At 31.6% G+C, this 21,944-nt stretch overlaps 1 long non-coding RNA gene across 2 annotated transcripts in view; it reads right to left on the reverse strand.

Annotated features, from left to right (window-relative positions):
• Positions 1 to 3,937: 3,937 nt before the first annotated feature.
• The window catches only part of LOC136090546 (uncharacterized), a 35,740-nt gene continuing 17,733 nt past the window's right edge, over positions 3,938 to 21,944 (reverse strand). For both annotated transcript variants that reach the window (XR_010643492.1, XR_010643493.1), the window contains exons 2-3: positions 18,330 to 18,494; positions 3,938 to 5,563 (exon numbers count right to left, since the gene is read on the reverse strand). This is a non-coding gene — a long non-coding RNA (uncharacterized LOC136090546). The remainder of the gene's footprint in view (positions 5,564 to 18,329; positions 18,495 to 21,944) is intronic.

Consider the following 21,944-nt stretch of genomic DNA (forward strand, 5'->3'; position numbering starts at 1 on the left):
TTAATTCTGCTGCAAATATTGGCTAAAGCATACAATTGCTTTGTTATTGAACAATAAGTAATTTTGTAACAAAAAAATATAGTGCCCATAAATTATAAAACATAAATAAAGTCAGATATTTAGAAGTCAAAAAAAATATTAGTTAGATGCAAAAATGATTTCGGAGAAACCTTATTAATTTTCTTGTTGCCTTGGCAAATATTATTAACATGGCAAATATTACCAAGAGGGTCAAATATTATCTCTTTGTATTGTAAGAAACGCCTCTTTCTCCGCTTTTCTTTGCGTCTCAAAACAACTTTTTAACATTTTTACTAAAAGAACGAAAAAACGGGTAATTCCAAATTTATTAAATTAATTCAATTTCTTTTTAGCACATAGCTATATTTCTAGTAAAAACCTTTCTTGTTGTAATGAAATTTTCGTTTAATTTTACTTTAATCAATGTTCATAGAATTCTATCAGTGTGTGAAGAATTTATATAACTATGAAACTTCTTTTGGAATTTTGATGATAAATAGCATTCCTTTTGTAAACAAACTTTAGAAAATTTTTAAAAGCTTTAAAAATTCTTGCGCAGCAGGGAAGCCGCCTCCTATTGGAAACCCAAGACGGCTTCCTAGTTTATTTATGTCTAAAGCCGGCCTTGCTGACAACGTAAATAAAATAAAGGATGACATGTTGAAAACCGGTGTCCTAAATTTTTCACCTTGAAAAGTCTTACCCAGAAAACTCTCGCTAGGATAATTTTTACTTAGATCAAATTTCACCCAACAATCACAACCTTTAGACTTGAACAGATGCGCTAAACTAAAAAAAATGCGAGTGTTCAGTTTTTGTATGCAACTTTGGGTGTAATGAAAACTCCTGATTTTTTAATTCATTTGGAAAACATTTGAATTAGGAGAAAATGTTTACAAATGATGTGAAATTTTAATAAGCTTTTAATAAGCTCATCTGTGTGCAGAATAAAGAAAGCACTTGATAAAATCAAGAGTCTTGAGGCAAAGAAGATTGAAAAATGTGGCTGTAAAAAAAAAACAACTCTGGACTTGTTTACTGCCAAAGAAAAAACTCTTGCTTAATGAGAAAATGAAGCAAACACGCATGGAATGGGTCCAAGCGCATAAAGACTGGAAAATGAGGACTGGTCATAAGTTATCTTTTCAGATAAGTTTACTATCCAAGTATTAGATGATAGAATTAAGACTGTAAAAAAAAGACCACAAAAATGAAGGTGTGTGGGGGCAACATTCACTCAAGGAACAAGTTGTCTGTACATTCTAAAAGGGACATTGACTTGCATGGTATCCGTTTAAAGCCACAAATACGTGATTGGTTCCAGGACATAACCTGTATTTTTTAGCAAGACTCGCTACGCTGCACTCAAGGTACCATGGGATGACGGATATGGCATCGACATATTTCCGTGGCCAGGGAATTCTCTTAACATGAGTTCTACAGAGTCACTTTGGAATTAACTCAAGGATAAAATCCATGAAGTTCCAATAACCAAAAAATCAGTACTTATAGAACATCTGATTCATGTGTGGTTTTATGATGATGAGATCAAGGGCATGTGTGGCAAGTTGATCAGACGTTTGCCAGATCGAGTGCAGGCACTAATTAAAGCCAAAGATATTATAAAGTGTCTGACACAAAATATTAAAAAGACATTTTTTTAACATTCATATGTTTATGTGTATAATATATAATAAAATGTGTGTGTAATAACAGTTTTAAATATCATACGAGATTTTTTAAACAATTTTTCCAATATCTTTGTCATTTGTTCAATATATGTCGTTGGAATACCATTTTTTTAAAGTTTCTGTGTTATCAGAAATTAATACATCTTTTGAAACGTCAACTCAGAAAGATGTATTTCTGTGAATTCTGTTTCCGCATTGGTTGATTTGTTATCTGCTCTTTTTCTCTTAATTTTACGTTTGAAGTCATTCGCGTAAAATTTTATTTCGGATAACTCTTTCCTTTTTGTTCGATATTGTCATATTTATTTCTAAGATCCTTTATAATAATTATACAACCTATCCAATATATGAACACCTTTTATAAGATGATTAGATGAAACTTTCATGGCTTTTATTATTAGCATTTAGGCGAGATAAAATCTTATACCCCAATACAGTCATTAGGGAGAAATCAAACTGTTTCATTTTTTTCCAAGTGAAAAGCTTGGTTTTTTATTAAAGGTTGTTGTCTGTCGTCTTGAACTAGAATCAAAAGTGCTTTTTTATTTGCACCACAGATAACTTTAAGAGCATCAATTCTAGATGACCATCTTGTGTCACATATTTTTTTTTTACATTTTAAATGTTTTTTTCATAAAATGTTGTTTGGAAGACGTTCGATGTTTATTAATAGTTGTTTCTAAGACAAGCGATGAGTTGAAGTACTCGAAAATTCATGTTTTTTGCGTTAATCTACTATATACTATTTCTACAAAACTATTTGCTGCTTCTAAACAACATTCGGAAGCACTGTTAACAATAAAACTTAACCAATACGCAAAATATTGCACATAAAATGCATTATCTATCAAGTTCTTTATCTTAGCTTATACACCATTGTAATTGCCGGGGATGCTCGATGCGTTGTCATAAGTTAGACTTCTACAATGACAAAGTAGCGTTGTTTGTGGGACGTCCTTCAGACATTTGGAAATCCGTAAGACGTCCGACAAACATCCCCCAGATGACGCGTTCCCACTGGGTAGCTATGTCTAATTTTAAATGATTATTTATCTGCGTTTCTTCGGAATGGAAAATACAGGTATGAATCCAACAAACCTTCAAAGGGGTTGGTCATCATTATTTATATAGCAAAGATTAAAAGTTAGTTGATATGTAGGTAAAAGATTACTACATTTGTTCAACAACATCTGTAGAGTAGTCCAAGATCATCTTTATTTTTTTTTTACTTCATCATCTGTCTTTTGGACAGATAAAACTAATATGGCAGATATGCACGCACAAGGCATATTAGATACAGATATTATATTGCAGATATGACTTATATTGGGTTAGACACGCGACCTGACTGACCTGGTTTGACAGATATGGGACCTGACTGACTTATATCAGGACAGTTATGCCATATTAGATACAGATATTGTATGGCAGATATGACTTATGTTGGGAGGTGAATCTATTGTAACAGAAAAATATTTAGCTTTTCAAACTGTCTTAAAATTTTTCTCATAATTGTAGATATGAATTCATCACTAACTGTAGATGGGAGATATTTAACACGATTTGTTCTTAAATGTGAATACTTTTCAAATCCTCTGCAATGAACTCTTCAAATTCGCTTAAGTATTCTATAGCGTCAATGCAGTTCCCACTTTTAGAAGTAGAACAAAAATGTCCTATCAAGTCCCCTAAACGAAAACCTAAATTTGATAAATGCTTAGCAACTACTAAATGTTTTGCTAAAAATTTAGTAGTCGATGCAATTTTTCTTTCAACTAACGTGTTTTTAATATTTGTATTACCGCAACCTTCGATTTTACTGCGTTAAATGTCTCCAAAGATTGGATAGGATTGGAAGAACACTTATCTTCGTTTAGTTTTTGCGTTTTTCTAATCCTTAAAGCCTGTACTAAAAATAGACAATGCAGAGAATAATTAGCATATAGCATTATGAAGCTTTTTTTATTGGACTGTAAATTAATTTCTGTAAATTAAAATCTCGCATAATTTTTTAAATGTTTTCTTCCTATCTAAAAAAGTCGTTTTTGACGTTTGCATCAAATTTATATTTGCGGATGATTTATATTTTAGATAAAAGTTTTCAATTGTTTATTGTAAACGAAGTGGCCTCAAAGATTAATCAGATTCATAAATAAATTGGTTGATTTTTAAATGAACTAATTGATGATTCATAAATGATCTTTTAAATGTTCTGTTTTAAATGTTTCAATGTTTTATGTTTTAATGTTTTAAATTTTTAAATGTTTTAAATGTTCTGTTTTAAATGTTTAAATGTTCTGTTTTAAATGTTTCTTTAAATGCAAGCTCTTTTAAAAGTATGGATTCGGTCATACCAGTGTTTTTTTAAGCGGCGGATTCGGTCAAAACTTTTTGATAGTCTGATTTACTTTGTGCAACTACTCCATTGTTTGTTTCTTTTACTGCAATAATTTGAGTGCGCTCAGGTCATTGGAAACTTCTTCCAAAATTGTCAGCTCCTGTAAAAATATTAATTTCATCGGTAGCAGTTAGTTTAATATTGTGCGCAGTAATTGTTGATGGCTGATTTATACAGTTATGTTTAATCGAGATGGTAATTTTTAGGGTTTTTCAACTAAAGAGATTCAGGATAATGAGTTTAATTAATTTTTAAACAATCAATTAGCAAAAAGAATTCGTCTATGAAATGATTTGACCCATTTCATCCGCATATCATGCGGCACATTTAACCAATACTCGTTCAAAAGTTGCTTCAAATGATCAGTTGATCATGGTTTACCAATTGAGTGTTGATTAATGACCAAATGTTCTCTATTGATCTGGTGATCTAGGACACCAAGGCAACAAATTGATCTTCTTTGTGTTAAACTAGTGTATTATACTATGTGCTGTGTGTGCTGGAGCCCCGTCTTGCTGGAAGATGCATAGCTTGCTTCCGTCATAAAATTGCCTTATCGATGAAATCAAACTTCAATCAATCAAAATCGATTCAAGAGTGCTTTTGTAGGTATATTGGTTAATACGGCCAAATCAACCAATATCAATCAAAGCGTATCAACGGCCAGCTCACAAATACCAAGACCTTTGTGAGAAAAACATTCCTATATGCCTACTAAGTCTCCACCATCTTGTCGTCTTGCTTGTAAATAACGTTCGCAATATTTCTCAGTTGCGAATCTTTTAACGCATATACTTCCTTTGCGGTTCGCAACCTGAAAATTTGACTCATCGCTTCAAATCACTTTTTACCAATGCAAACGTTATTTGCACCAATTTCGTCTTTAGCATCGATCCATGATTGACAGGATAGGCTTTCTTGTTGCAATGTAAGACCCAATACCTTCTTTTGCCAACGTTCTCCAAACGATTTCTCTGCTTACATTTCCATTAGAAACGGATTGGTTGAATATTTGAGCTAGCTTTTTTTTTGCTGAGCCTAGGATTTTTTCTACTGGTTCTGAAGTATGCTACTTTTGTCGCGGACACTTAGTTTTGGTGGTTGTCCAGCACGAGGCATGTCATCTGTCAGATTAAACTTTTATCTTATCAGTAAAATACATCGTCTAACGTTCAATTAGTTTTACGGAAGTAGTGTAGAATGTGTGAATATAATTTTTTGTCAATTTTATCAATATAAACATATATAATAAAAAATAAAATATATAATAGTAAAATCTATATCCGTTAAATTTTAATGTTAGAAAAACTAGCACTTTGTTATAAAAAGCTAGATTAAACTTTGATGCATAGCTGTATTGAGAAATTTAAATATTATATTTTTTCTCTTCTTCCTCCCGTTATTTTCTTCTTTGCCGTTTTTCGTGTCCAGATGAATGACGATAACTCATTATCTAAAAAGAGACAAAAACTTGTTATTCTTATCTTATATTTTGATAAAAGTTAAATTTCGTCAGTTTCAGAAAAAAGTTTTATATCAAGTGAAAAAGGTTTTAAATCAAGTGAACTCTCATTAGCTTAAAAGTATGGATAGACTTAAAAAGTAGCATTATTTACAAAATTAAGTTAATATTTCCTACTTAATCAAATAGAAAAAAAAAATTAAATAAAAAAAATTTATTTCGTCAGTAAAAAAGAATATATTTATACAATATATTTTTATTCACACAAACTCAGCAAACACTAGTCTTCTACAAACAGATTTACAAAGCTCAATAAATATTTTTCCAAGGTAGACCTATTATTAATTCTGCAAGAAATTATAATTTAAAAAATTTATGCGGATACAAGATAATTAATAGCACTGTATTATTTATAACTGTTCAGCTATTATGTTTTCTTTAGTGTGAAACTTTTTTTTTTTTTTTTCAACATCATCACTTCTAACAAGAAGATCATAACAACACTATTAGAGTTGGAAGTTACTGGAAGAGAAAAGATAAAATTTATAGAGCTGTTAATCGTTATCTTAACGACTAACAGACAACAAAGATTACAAATTATATAAATCAGGAAGACAAGATGAAGGAAGCGAATTCTAATGGACTAGTGTGCCAGGAAGAAAATTAGACGAATAAGAATTTTCGGAGCACTTAGGAACTATCAGTGTAAAAAGATGAGACTTAATTGAATGACGAGTAACACGAGAACGAATTTAAGTAGATGGCACAAGAGACGCTAACTCGTTAGAGCAGTGGCCATTATAGTATTTATAGAAAACTATTCCTAGAATATGAAGGGTAGATGACTCATCGAGTACATTACCGTTCATTAATATATGAAGACCTAGATGATTGCAATAACGATTAGTTAAAAAAATTGATTTTTATCTGAATTAAAGTTCACCAGCCACTGAGAGCCCCATGCTGTAGCAGAAGTGAGATCCTTTTCAAGCTTGGATAGTAAAGCCCTCAAGCTTGGATAGTAAAGTAAAACCCTCTTCAAACCCATTCAAGCTTGGATAGTAAAGTAAAACCCTCTAAGTAATCAGAGAGTGTTGGCTTCTTATCATGACAAGAATAAATCGTAGTTTCATCAGCGACCAATGTCACCTTAGATGTTAGAGTTTTAGGGAAATCGTTAATGTAAATTAAAAAAAAGTATAGGGCCGAGAGTAGAGTACCTTGAGGAACCGCTGAAGTGACAGGATATGAAGAAGAGTGCTGTCCATCGTGTTCAGGTTCGAACGTTCGAACTTTTGTCATTTTTTAGGAGGTTCAAGTTTGAACTTTTTTTATCTAAAAGTTCAAACGTGTATTTATATCAAAACTAGATTCTTTATTGTCATTTTTAAACAGTTAAACCAAAACCTTTTTTAAACTGTGACTTTTTTAGACAATTTTCGTTACTTTTAATTTTTGCTGTGCAATACTTTTTTTTCAAAAGCAACACTTTTAAAGATTAAGTCACAAAGGAATATGTAACAAATGATTTAGAAAGTTACTTTTAAGTTTTAAAAATAAAATAGTGACGTGCATTACATATTTTTAATTGTTAAAGAAATCCAATGGTGATATCTATAAAACAGATTGTTAAAATTTCTGAATTGAAAAAAAAAAAAGACAAGCTAATATAGCTTTGACGAGCTAATAAAAGTTTTAGTCGTACAAAATAAAAAATATGGATAAGTTTAAAGATGTAAGCACAACTAGATGATCTGAGGCATAGGGCTATTTCGAATTTTCTGAAGAATTACAGAGTTTAAAGTGTAAACTCTGTAAAATTGTTCTCAAAAGACCTGGCTCAACAACAGCTATTACAAGGCATTTAAAAACAAAACACAAAATCGAAATCCTTAAATGCAATAACTCTGCGCCCGAGGCTGCAGCAAACACTCCTGCTGCCAAAATACTGCGATTTAAAAGTTTTTTTAAAGATGACCATAAAACTCTACCTAAAAAAGACAACTATTAGCTATTGATGGAATTAGCTTTCACACCATTGCTAAAAGTGAAACTTTGTGATCAGCATTTCGTACCCAGGGATACCTGGGTACGAAATGCTGATTTCGTATCAAACCGTTCGTACCCAGAACAAATGCTGATTTCGTATCAAACCGTTCGTACCCCTCCAACCATGCTATTCATCTATGAGTGATTGATGTGCTCTTTACAAAAACATAGTTGATGCACATGGTTCTGATAATAACCCTGTTGATGGTGATATGGAAGCTATAGATTATGATCAAGGTCACAGTGATGATAAAGATGGGACTGAAGTTGGTGATGATCTTCAAACTGCTCGTTTTTAATGGAATAGAATCTTCACTAACTGAAGTTGGTGAAGATTCTATTCCATTATTGAAACTTGAATATTAAGAAACTGTGGCAAAAATAAGAAAATTGGTTAAAAAATTTCGCAGATCACCAGTGAGCAATGATGAACTTCAACCAAATATAATTGAAAAGTTTGGAAAAGAAAAAGATTTGATTTGTGATTCAAGGACAAGATGAAGCAGCACTACTGATATGCTTGAACGTTGTTTGGAGGTGAAAACAGTAGTAAAAATAGCTCTGATTGGTATGAATATTGATTTTCCTCTAAAAATATGCTTGTCATAAATGAACTTTGTGTTGCTTTAAAACCACTAAAACTGCCCATTAATACTCTTTCAAATGAGGATGCTAATCTTTTGTATTCTAAAATTGTGATTCAATTAAGAAGAAAAAAACTTCATGAAGCTAATACACCTATTAGACAACATGTTAAACAGATATTTGAATATAGAATAATTAAACGAAGAAATATTCATTTAATTCATCTCATGAAGTACTTGTCAAATCCGAATGTCTTAAATAAAGATGACCAATTTGGCAACAAGATTTAAAAAAGACGATTACTAATTATGCTACTAATCTCATTCAGAGATTATTTCAGCCGTCTGACGATAGCTCTGATGATGACAAGAAAGTAAATAATAATATTTTTGATAACGTAAAAATCAAAAATGAATTGAATTTAGCTCAACAACTCAAACTTTTTATTGAACAATCAGACACTGAAATAAAACTTGACCATCAGGATATTGGAACAACCTTTGTTTAAAAGGAAATGGCTGTTTTTGAAACTAGCAAAGCTAGGCCTAAGTATTTAGACTTACTTTTCAAAGCTCTTTAAACAGTTCCTCCTACATCCGTAGAAGTTGAGAGAGCTTTTTCTAGTGTTGGACTTTTCGCTACTAAAATAAGTAATTTTTTAAATGACAAAACCTTGGATGCACTAACTTTTTTAAAGCAAACTATGAAGAGTAAATTTTACGCATATTTTGTATTACTTTTGTCCGTTTCAATAAAACTAAAATAAAGTTCAAAATAGTTCGAACTTTTTTACGTAATAGTTCGAACATGTTCAGGTTCGAACTTTTAAAAAAAGTTCTGATTGGAAGCCCCATTTATATACTATTATTAGTAAGGAAGGATTCGATAATCTTAAAGAATCATCGTAAGAAAAGAGCTAATGAAAAAGACCAGCATGCCAAACTTTATCAAAAGCTTTAGAAATGTTGAGTGATAGCCTTAGCCTCTCCACATCTAATGCACGATAAAACCTACCAGTTATTACCATTAAAAAATCAGCATTAATTATAAATCCAATTTGATCAAAAGAGCTTAACTAAATCCTAAATTAATATACACATATGCAAATAGTAAAAAAAACAATCATCAAAAAATTTGTCTGCTCATTACAAAAGATGACGTAACCTTAGTTGGTAGACAAGAAATTTGTAATCAATTCAACCTCTATTTTTAAAATTTATTTGTCCAAAATAATAAAAAATATCCTCACTTTAAATCAAAAACAGAATCAATCTGCCTATTCAACACTGATTTTTTCAAGAGCTCAATTATTAAAACAGAACTTGATTTGCAAAATGAATAAACAAGCTGGTGCTGATGGGATCTACTCATATTTATTAAAAAAACTGCTCAAACAGCTACTCAAAAATATTATCTATTAATTTTAAATGTTCATGCAAATTAGGCTGCATTCCAACGAAACGGAAAGAAGTTAATCTGTCACAATTATTCAAAAAAGGCAGCAGAACAAACCCATCAAACTATAGGCCCATTGCACTCACTTCTGTAGTATGTAAAATTATGGAAAGAATAATAAAAAAAATCACAAAACATCTCATTGATAACAAATTGCTCTCTGACTAACATGGGTTTTTAAGATATAAATCTTGCCTGTCAAACTTACTAGAGACATTGGACATTATAACTGAGTCACTAAACTTCGGTGCCTCAGTTGATACAGTATTCCTCGATTTCGCTAAAGCCTTTGACCTAGTACCGCATTAATCTCTTATCACATAACTAGAAGCTTATGGTATCAAAGGCAATCTTCTTAAATGGTGTAGCTCATTCATTAAAGGAAGGATGCAGAGAGTAGTTATGGATAACTATCGTTCTGATTGGTGCAATGTAGTTAGCGGAATTCAACAGGGTTCTAGCTCAGGACCACTATTTTTTGTTATATTTATTTATGATATGCCAGAAGTAATGATAAATTTCATTAAGCTTTTTGCAGATGATACAAAACTTATTGCGATCATAAAAAATCCATTAGATAGCATCTCATTTCAAAAAGACATTGACGCAGCTGCGAAATGGGCTGAAGACTGGCATATGAAATTTAATAATGATAAATGTAAAGTTATGTATATAAGAAAAAAAACAAATAACAACATTTATAAACAATTATTATATAAATGGTCAGGAATTACAGGAAACAATATTCGAAGATGATCTTGGTGTTATAATTACAAACAACTTAAAATGGGAAATCCAATGCCAAAAAACCGCATCAAAAGCTAATTGTATTCTCGAAATGCTTAAGCAAACTTTTACTTATTGGAACGTAAAATTATTCAAGATTTTGTACACGTCATTACAAGACCTCATCTTGAAACATTTTCTTCAGCATGGAATCCTTATAGAAAAAAAGACATGTAAAATCTTAAAAAAATTCAAAAATGAGCTACTAAACTAGTGCCTGCTTTAAGTAAACTTAATTATGAATCAAGACTCAAAGTTCTTGGTTTAACTACCCTTAAAGATAGAAGAATAAGAGGAATGCTAATTGATTACTTTAAAATTTCCAAAAGCTTTATAAAAGTACACTGGCAGGTCCCAATAATTAAACCACACTGGCATCAGCTAAAAGGTCCTGCAGGAGCAATTAGAAATAATCAACACCCCATCATCAAGCAAACCAAGATTATGATTTGCCAAAAAGAATTCTTCTTCACTAATAAAATCGTTACATATTGGAATCAACTACCGAAAGAAGTTGTCGAGGCTGATAATGTCTTCCAATTTAAAAACAGACTTGATAAACACTTATCATAGTGATACCAATATTGAAAAACAATTGGACTGCCATAGTCTACAAATTATTTGTTAGATTCACAGAATATTATTCTGTAGCAGTTGTATCTATAATAAATAAGACTAAACAGAAAAGTTTCTTCGAAGACTAAGAATATTAGTGAATGATAGGTTTAGAGAGCTTGGTGATGAAAATGGTTTTTTGTGTTTTATAGTTTTTGGTATTTTAGTCACTTTAAATTTTTTAAAGAAATTGACTCAAAGCATAGATAGTCCTCAGTACACTATTTAATAGTCCAAGCAATTGCCTCATTACTATTAATAAACCCTAAGCCATAACAAAGGGCTCCAAATGTGGCCTCAACAATGCACACCAAAAGTATGAACAAGGACACCATCCGTGGGCAAGATGTCACTGTTAGTACTGGTATTTTTACAGTTGTTGATGGAATCAGCCTCTCTGAGAGTTACCACAGAGTTTGGGAAACCTGACTACCAGAACCATAAAACTAAGTTTGTTCCCTCAAACTAAGCTGTACCCTCATTAGGAGATAATAGAAAGAGTTGCCTAGTCATAGAAACAGAGACACAAGCAAAACCCGTGTATTGAGTTAAGAAGATCCAGCATTCAACATCTTAAACTGAAAACAATGTATTATAAATACATCTACACCAGCTTAATAGATGAAGAGGGGTGCAAGGTTGGTCAACAGATAGAATCTGTTTACCCTTTAAACTTGTAGACTTAATTTAGTTGAAAACACACGCATAAAAAAAGACTTTCTAGCTTATTGATTATATTTTGTCGATGTGGATATAATTATGAATTTTATTAAAAGAAACTAATTATTAAAAGAATCTAATGGTAATTTAAGTAGAGAGCTATTAATGACGATGAATACTCAAATAAATAGTTATAAAAAGCCAGAATTAGAAGAGCTATTAGATTCTCTTGTAAATGGTACTATGCCTTCAAAGAAGATACAAACAGCTACAACAGATTTACTGAAGAGATTATTTGATGAGGATAAAGAACAGAAAAACACACATTATAAATAGAGACATTCAACTAAAAATAACGAAAATACTACAGAAATTGCACTAGCATTAACACTGGAAGAAGAACTACATAAAATATTAGAACTCAAAATATCCAATTCCGCCAAGGTAAATTTGCTAATCTTAAAAAATAATATCAATTGTTTTCAAAAACGAAAAAAAAGAATTTAGAAAAATTATATCAAGTGTTAATAACAATAAAACCAACATCAACAAACTCCAAACAAACATTTTCAGTAGTATCTAACTTCTGTACAGGAATTTGTTCTAGATTATCTGACAATTCAATGCATGCGTAAGTTTTTTTAAAGTTTTATTCTTTAAGTGATAAATAATTGCTCTGGTATGTATTAAACAATTAAAAGTATTTTAATTTAGTTGAGTTTATTTTTGCTAGTAAATTTACATGCATTTTATTATAAATTATGTTTGCAAATACTAACGCAATATTTTAAAAAAAAATGTTAAGTTTATTTGTTAGTTTAATATCATAAAGAAAGTATAGAAAAATATATTTAGGTTAGGCATTAAAGCCGGCTAAAAATTGTTTTATTTACCATAACATTTACCGAAAAGTTTTTAACCTGCATGAACACGAAAAATCCTTTCATGCTATTGTTAACATTGCGAGAAGAAAAAAAAACAAATTAGACCCGGACCCGAAAAATAGGTGAAGACTTGCCGAGTCTAAAAATACCAGGTATTTCCAAACCCTAACAATGCTGTGTTATATATAATTTATAGAACACAATGTGCACAACAGGATTTTACCATTTAATATCAAAAAATATGTATGCTTTACAGTAAACAGCTTGGATTTAAAAAAGACCATTCTACCAATCATGCGGTAATTGAGCTATTTAATCATATATTGAATGCTTTTAGTATGAACAAGGGTGGATCCAGCATTTTTTGGTCTTTATCATAACTTCTAGACATAGACCAAACTCCAAACATTTAAATGTTTATACTTATGTTAAAAAAGTACGCTTTGCAAAAAGTTACTATAATTGGAACCTCAGAACATAAAAGCCCCAAAATTTTTGCACCCCCCCCTGCCCCAAACGTGACATCAAAAAGTTGATACATTTTTTGTACTTTTCTCAACTAGTCTTATATTCATTGATAAATCTTGATAAACATTGATTAACAGGTCAGATCAGGTTATCCTGCTACTGGTAACATGTAACCCAGTACAATCTGCTTCATGTCCTGCTGCCATGTAGGATACGCCTTTTTAGGCAAAGGCTAGGAGATGCATAAAACTCAGTTTTATGGTTCTGAGGCCGGCTGGTAGTCAGATTTCCTGAACTCTGTGGTAGCTCTCAGAGAGGCTGATTCCATTAACAGCTGAAAAATATCAAAGTATTAACAGTGCCATGTTGCGCATGGATGGTGTCCCTGTTTGTACTTTTGGTGTGCATTGCGGAGGCCACATTTGGAGCCCTTTGTTAGGGCTTAGGGTTTATTAGTAGTAATGAGGCAATTGCTTGGGCTATTAAACGGTGTTTTGAGTACTCAATGCTTTGAGTCAAGTTCTTCAATCTAATTTAAAAATGAATAAAGTACCAAAAACTATAAAACACAAAAAACCATCATCATCACCAAATTCTCTAAACCTATCATTCACTAATATTTGTGGTCTTCGAAGTAACTTTTCTTCTGTTGTTTTATCTCTTGCAAAGTTCACCAGACCTACTTGCTCTTTGTGAGACTAATTTGAGTTCGACTGTCTCATCTTGTGATCTTAGTGTTGATGGTTATCTTCCTTTAATTCGTAAAGACTAGTCACATGAATCACAATTGACTAGAATAGTCACATGCTTGGCCTGGGCATTTACATTCGTAAGAATTCACCCATTTGTCGTGAAACTAGGTTTGAATCCACAGACTATTCTTTTATGTGCTTTCGTTTAGCACCACTTCACTCTATTTCCTTTCTCTTTGTTCTATATCGCTCTCCTTCATCTCAAGACTGCACTCTTTTTGACGTTATTTCTGATCATATTGACCAAGCCCTCTCTCTTTATCCATCAGCTAATATAGTTGTTGTCGGTGACTTTAATGCTCACCATTCTGACAGAGTCACTGACACTAGAGCCAAGCCATTCATTCTGAATGGCTTGGCTCTAGTGTCAGTGACTCTGCAGGCATTAAAGTCCACCACTTTTGCCTTTCTCAATCCTTAACTCAAATAGTCAACTTTCCAACTCGCTTTCCTGACAAACCGAATTATCTACCTTCTTTACTCGACTTATGTCTTGTTTCTGATCCTAGTCAGTGCTCAGTTTCTCCACATTCACCCTTAGGTGCTTCTGATCACAGTTTGATCTCTTTAGAACTAATATCTCATTCTTCTTCATCACCTGAATCCCCCTATTATCGAACCTCTTACAACTACAGTAAAGCTGACTGGGATTCTTTCCGTGATTTTCTTTGTGATGGCCCTTGGGTAGAAATCTTTCATCTTCCTGTCGACAAATGTGCTTCTTACATAACGTCGTGGATTCAGGCTGGCATAGAATCTTTTATTCCCTCTCGACGATTCCAGGTCAAGCCTCACTCTCCTCCATGGTTTTCTTCACACTGTGCTGCTGTGATTGCCAATCAAAACCTTTACTTCCATATTTATTAGCAAAACAATTCTCCAGAAAACAGACATCTGTTTATTACTGCTAGAAAAAATTGTAAAAAGGCTCAAAAATTAGGCTCTCGTGACTTCTGGAGAATCTTTAATAACATCAATAACAAGGGCAAATCTATAATTCCACCTCTCTTGTATGGTTCAGACTTTGTCACCTCACCAAAAGACAAAGCCAAATTGTTTGCTAAAAACTTTTCATCAATATCATCTCTTGATTCCACTAGTTGCGTTCTACCTGATATTGCCAACAAACAGGTTGATCCATTGCTTGACATTCATATCACTCCAGCATCTGTATCTAAAGTGATTTCCTGCCTAGACTCTTCTACAGCTTGTGGCCCGGACAACATACCTGTTATTGTCTTGCAGAAGTGTTCTCCGGAGCTGTCGTCTATACTCTCAAAACTATTCAACAAGTGCTTATCAGAGTCTTGTTTTCCAGCCTGCTGGAAAGCGGCATCTGTTATCCCTATCTTCAAAAATTCTGTAGAGCGATCTGACTTGTCTAACTACCGTCCCATAAGTCTTCTTCCTATCATAAGCAAGGTTTTTGAATCTTTAATTAACAAACACCTAATTTCTCATCTTGAATCTAATAACTTACTTTCTGACCATCAATATGGATTTCGATCTTCTTGTTCTACAGCTGATTTGCTAACAGTAATAACTGACAGGTTTTATCGTGCATTAGATAAAGGTGAAGAGGTTAAGGCCATCGCTCTTGACATTTCAAAAGCTTTTGATAAAGTTTGGCATGCTGGTCTTCTCCATAAGCTTTCTTCTTACGGTGTATCCGGCAACATCTTTAAGATCATTGAATCCTTCCTTTCCAATTGTAGCATAAAAGTTGTCCTCGATGGACAACACTCTTCTTCTTATTCTGTAACTTCAGGGGTTCCTCAAGGTTCTATTCTTGGCCCTATACTCTTTTTAATTTACATTAACGATCTTCCAGATGTTCTCACAACTAAGATGACATTGTTTGCTGATAATACTACTATTTATTCTTATCATGATAAGAAGCCAACAATCTCTGATTGCTTGGAGGGGGCATTTGAGCTTGGTAAGGATAACACTTCTGCTACAGCATGGGGCTCACAGTGAACTTCAATACAGATAAAACTCAATTTTTTTCAGCCAATTGTTATTGCAATAATTTAGATCTTCCCATATTTATGAACGGTGATGTACTCGATGAGTCATTTACTCTTCATCTTCTAGGATTAACTCTTACTTCCAATCTTTCTTGGAAACCATATATCAAATCAGTTGCAAAATTAGCATCTGCTAAGGTTGCATCACTTTATCAAGCTCGTCACTTTCTTACTTCGGATTCTATTCTCTATCTCTATAAACCTCAAATCCGGCCTTGTATGGAATATTGTTGCCATATCTGGGGCGGATCTTCTAATGATGTCCTTTCTCTTTTAGACAAGGTGCAAAAACGCATTGTAAACATAGTTGGACCTGCTCTTGCAGCCAACCTCCAACCATTATCACATCATCGTAATGTTGCTTCTCTTTCTCCTTTCTACAAATACTATAATGGGCACTGCTCTAAAGAACTAGAGTCTCTTGTGCCATCTACTAAAATTCATTCTCGTGTTACTCGTCATTCGATTAAGTCTCATCCTTTTCCTGTGACTGTTCCTAAGTACTCCAAAAACTCTTATTCCTCTAGTTTTTTTCCTCGAACATCAGCTCTTTGGAATTCGCTTCCTTCATCTTGCTTTCCTGATTCATATAATTTGCAATCTTTTAAGTTGTCCGTCAATCGCTATCTTGCTCTGCAATCTTCATCTTTTCTCTTTTAGTAACTTCCAACTTTAATTAGTGGCTGCTTGCAGCCTTGTTGGAAACAAAGATGTTTAAAAAAAAAAAAAAATCTTAAGTTTCATAGAACAATCTCTTAGTGATTGAAAACTATGACCATATAAAATTTGTAACCCTCTCAAATTGAGGAGGTTCAAACTTTGTATGGTCATAATTTTTGAACGCTGAAATATTATACTAATAAATTTAAAACTAATCAATGAATATAAATTTGTTTGAGAAAAGTACAAAAAATATTTTATTAATTTGTTGCTCTCACATTTGGGGCAGGGGAGGGCAAAAATTTTTGGGCTTATATTCTTCTAGTCTCCAATCATCGCAATTTTTTGCAAAGCATCCTTATTTGACATAAGTATAAACATCTTAAACACCAAAAAATGATCCCCCTTAAGTATGCATTGTTATATTTAAAGTTTTCATTGATTTGACTAAGCCTTTGAAATGAAATCCTTCTTGAAAAACGCTTGAACTTAATAGAGTAAAAAACCTAAACTTAATTCAGTGTAAAGAATACTTTTAAAAACAAGGAACAATATATAATTGATAAAACAAATAAAACTAAAAAAAACAACCTAATAACTTGCCAGGTTTCCCAAGGATCTACCCTAGAACAAGGCCTAATATAATTCCACCTCTGGAATTGTTGATTTTACAGCAAAAAAATTAGGAGGCCTGTTTTTTAAATAAACTTATCAGATTTTATACAGAATATACCGAAATAATGCAAATAAAAATAAAATAAAAAACAAAAAAAAGTAAAACTTTATATAGGGGTATTCATAAAGTATGTACACAGTAAAATCACTTATTTAGAACCCCCTCACCCCCTTGTACGTACCTGTATGCTTTCAATAACCCTCTCTTTCCATCTGCATATGTACGCATCATTATTTACAGAATCAACCTCCCTTTCCTAATGCATATTTTTTCAAAACATTAAAAACAAAAGTTAATTCGAAATTTTTCTCTTGCATAATATTATTTTTATTTTTTTAAATTGTAAAATTCAAAGCTTTTGCTAAAACAAAAAAGTTTTAGGAGAGATAGTCATACTTAAGAACAAGAGGTAGTCATACTCGTTGTTTTAAACACACACACTAACACATGCAAACAACCTCTGTATGCATTTGTTTTTAGGTAACTACTGACCTAGTGACTTGTTTTCTTTATCTGCTATTAGTACAAAAAATGTAAACACACAAAAAAATTACAAATGAAATAGTGTTTTTTAAAAGGGTTGATTTGCTAAAAGCGTCTTGTGCAAATCTGCTCTTTAAAAAAACACTATTTCAAATCTATTTAACAATTACATAATATACATATATTTTTTATAATGAAAAATATTCATTAACTATAACTATAAACATAATACAATATAACACGACCAAATGCTTTTTTACTAAATTGAGACGTTAGAAAAGATATGATTGCTAGCCATTGTGCCTTAGAATAGTTTATTGCTTTACCAAAATAAGTGTTAACATTACTAGTAGTGTTGTATATGTAGCTAATGCCAACATTTCCCCACATTGGAAAACCCACCAAATTCTTTTTATTTTAAACTACTTTATTGTCCGAATGGTGCTGATTGTTAAATTATTGAATATGAAACAAGACAACAACTATAGTAGCTATAGTTGTTGTCTCGTTTATTAATACGTTTACAAATTATGCAACAAAAACGGAAATAAAACATCAAATGATGAAGAAGTTTGTTTTATTATTTCTCTTGTTTTAATTGCTATTTGTGTAACTAATTAGAATTTCTCTATCATTATTTTACTAATTACTTACTATTAAGTGTAAACTTTACCATATTTTCTATCAACTGTAGAATATTCATTGATGGCACTTCACCACCACATTCCGCCAAAATATTCTTCAAACTTCCCAATTTTTTTTGCGTGGTGTAAAAAAAGTATTTTTGTTGAAAGTGATATCACTAAACTTCCATTTAGACTAAAAATAAAATAATCAAAAACAAAGAGTTATAATTAAAATAATCGATGTTCACTTAATACTAAGCAGGATTTTTTTAAATTTCAGACCAAGTTATGACCATGCTAATTTTACTTTCCCTTTATATTTACCTACCCATAATTTTTTTTTAAACTTTTAAACATAATATATATATATATATATATATATATATATATATATATATATATATATATATATATATATATATATATATATATATATATATATATATATAGTTCTATAGATTGTTGCATTTGGGAGTACGGAAGGAAAAAAATGATTCTTATGCCAATAAATACATCACTTTTAATTACTTTTGACTTTCGTCCAACATTTGCGTGTCAGAAAGTTAAAACCATCAACTTAATTACAAAATAATTTATTTTTTTTTAAACAGCAAAAACGCAAATTTAATTGACCAGAATGTTTTTAAAAACATTCTGAATGTTTTTAAAACATTCTGAATGTTTTTAATAATATAAACAATGTTTTTTTTTTTTTTTTTTTAATAAAATGTTTTTATTTTTATTTTTTTTACTGTATATCATGCTTGGAGTGTTGCTACATTGACTATCTTATAGCCTGACTTGCAACAAAGTGCTGCTACATCGACTGACAAATAGCCTGACTCGCAACAGAGTGTTGCTACATTGACTATCTTATAGCCTGGCTCGAAGGGAGTGCTGCTACATCGACTGAGGGTTTGGTTGGGGCAGGCAGTCTATCAAGTAATAAAAAAAAATTCTGGTCTTGCATTTTAATTTTTACTTATTGTCAACAAAATTCAGAAAAACTTTCTGACAACCAGTTATGGGTTAGATATATATATATATATATACATATATCACACAAAATTTATTAAATGGTATAGGATAACTCCATGTCAAATGACCCAGGTCATGTCATTATACATCTCAGATTTTGCTGATTTTTATAGTTGAGAGTGATTAGTAAAATAAGAATACTTTGAAATTTTTAGGTTCTAGCTCCAAGTAGATCCTGAAATAAGACCCTTTTACTTTTAGCAGAAACTGCCCAGGCTTCTCTTGTCCCCTCAAAATATAAAGAAATACAATAAATTATTATTAAGTACCTGTAATTATCAATTTAAATAAATTTAGGCAATTTTTTATATACCTTTTTCTAATTCTCAAGAAACCCATGAGGCCTTGATGATATCAACAACAAAAATATTACACATCATTCTGTAATCATTGATCTTTTAAAAAATGTAAAGATTTTGAACTGCAAGTATATGGATTTCCATATATGGATAACGGGGCATAGTCCCCACTTTTTTGTAGCGGAATATTGCAATTGATTTTTCACTATCTTCCAGACTAGCTGGAGCTTTGAAAATTTCGGAATTTTTGTAATGCCAACAATGTGCATGTTAAAATGGCTTTCAGGGTCTCAAGCTAATATGGGGGGGGGGGGGACTGTGACAAGTGCCCTACTTTTTTTAGTAAAATCTTGTAATAGCATTTTCCCTGCCTTACAGACAAACTTTAAAAATAGCTCTAAAAAATTTCAGCATTTGTGAAGTGAATGAGTGTTAAAATTGTTTCCAAGGCAGACAATCAGAGGGTCCACAGCACTGGGGCCATGCCCCACTTAATTTTAAAAAAAATTATTTTTTTCTTTTCATTTTTAATAAAATAAAGGTAACTTTGAAAATATGTTTTTTAAAATTTTTTTTGTTATGAACTTGTTCTGTTTTGTTCAATGTATTAATGTTAATTTTCAATGTATTGATGTTACTTTGCTAATTAGGTTAATTACTTTGAATATAATAAACAGAAACATGCCAGTTATATCAAAATCTTCACTTGTTCATTTGAAGTATAAATTCTGGGTTAAATTAATGATAGCTCCTAATTTCAGGAATTGTAAACTTAGCTAAAAAAATTTTTTTCAAAGTGGTGCGCAATTCTGCCAGTCTTTCTTTTTCAATTTTAAAAATCTGGTCATTTATGGGGCTATGTAGACTTGTATTTACGGTTAATTGTTTTACAGTGCCCTGAAAACAACTTTAACATGCATGTTCATTGGCACTACAGAAATGCAAAACATTTCAGAGCTCCAGATAGTCTGGAAGGAAGTGAAAAATCAATTGCAAAAAAGAAGGGACCATGCCCCATTATCCATATATGAAAATCCATATATTTGCAGATCAAAATCTTTATATTTTTTGAAAGATCAATGAATATAGAATGATGTGTAATATTTTTGTTGTTGATATCATCAAGGTCACATGGGTTTCTTGGGCATTAATATCAGGTATATAAAAAATTGCCTAAATTTATTTAAATTGATAATTACAGGCACTTAATAATAACTTTTCACATCTCTGATCATTTGATTGGATTGGCCACCCCTGAAAATAGCCAGGTACAAATTTTTAAGTAAAAAGGTCAAGTATTTTTAAAGTCATATAACTTGAAACTTATAAATAAACATATACATTCTTAGGGGAGAAAAGGGACCCGGCCAACATCTGTTAAAAGTAAAATGGTCATATTTCACGATCTTCTTGGAGGCTAAAACTTTTCAAGAAATTCTTATTTTACTAATTACTCTCAACAAAAAAAAATCAGCAAAATCTGAAATAGGGTGACATTTTTAAAAATTTCTGGGTCATTTGACACCCTACATTTTTAGCCTATACAAATAGTATTTGCAGGCAGTAACATTGTTACATTATGAACTTCCTAGAAATTTCTGGATGTTTTTAGAAGCTACTTGATTGAGTAATGCTAATAATTATATACAATTCTGTATTCCCCAGATAGCAGTCAAAAAATATAAAAGTACAACAGCACTTACATTTATTACTACCTTTCAGAAATATATTCAAGTATTATCTTAAATCAAAAGTGCTTCCACTACTGAAAAAAACAAGACGATCTGGATACAAAATCTTATACAATTTTATGAGTCACATAGGAAAAAAAAAATGTTCCACTAGAAGAACATTAACTGAAAGATAACAGCAGGATACCACTCAAAATCCAAATTGTTGGTCACTATATGTTACTGGAAGAATTCATCAAAGGGAAACAAGAATGCATAAAGCAAATTTAGAAAGAAGTAACAAGTTTATAGCAAAAGATACTAAAATCTTCTTATTTATTAATTCAAGTGATACAGGCAAAACTGGATCAAGTGCTGAGGACATAAATAAATGTGTAAAACAAAGAAAATAGGATCTATTGAATGAAGTTTTTGACATCACAAAAAAAGATTTCGAATGGCTCTACAGTGAAGACAAAAGATTGTATCATTTAAAAAGCAAAGAAGAGGCTGGGTATACTTCTGGGAAGGCTGTTATTTGAAAAAATATCCTTCCATTCGAAAGGAGAATGTCCTTAAAGCCTACTTCAACAACAGTAACAGCAACAGCTATCAATTTCCAAATCCGAGTCTAAC

The sequence above is a fragment of the Hydra vulgaris genome, chromosome 14, assembly GCF_038396675.1.
Source record: "Hydra vulgaris chromosome 14, alternate assembly HydraT2T_AEP".
In the NCBI taxonomy this organism is placed as follows: Eukaryota; Metazoa; Cnidaria; class Hydrozoa; order Anthoathecata; family Hydridae; genus Hydra; species Hydra vulgaris.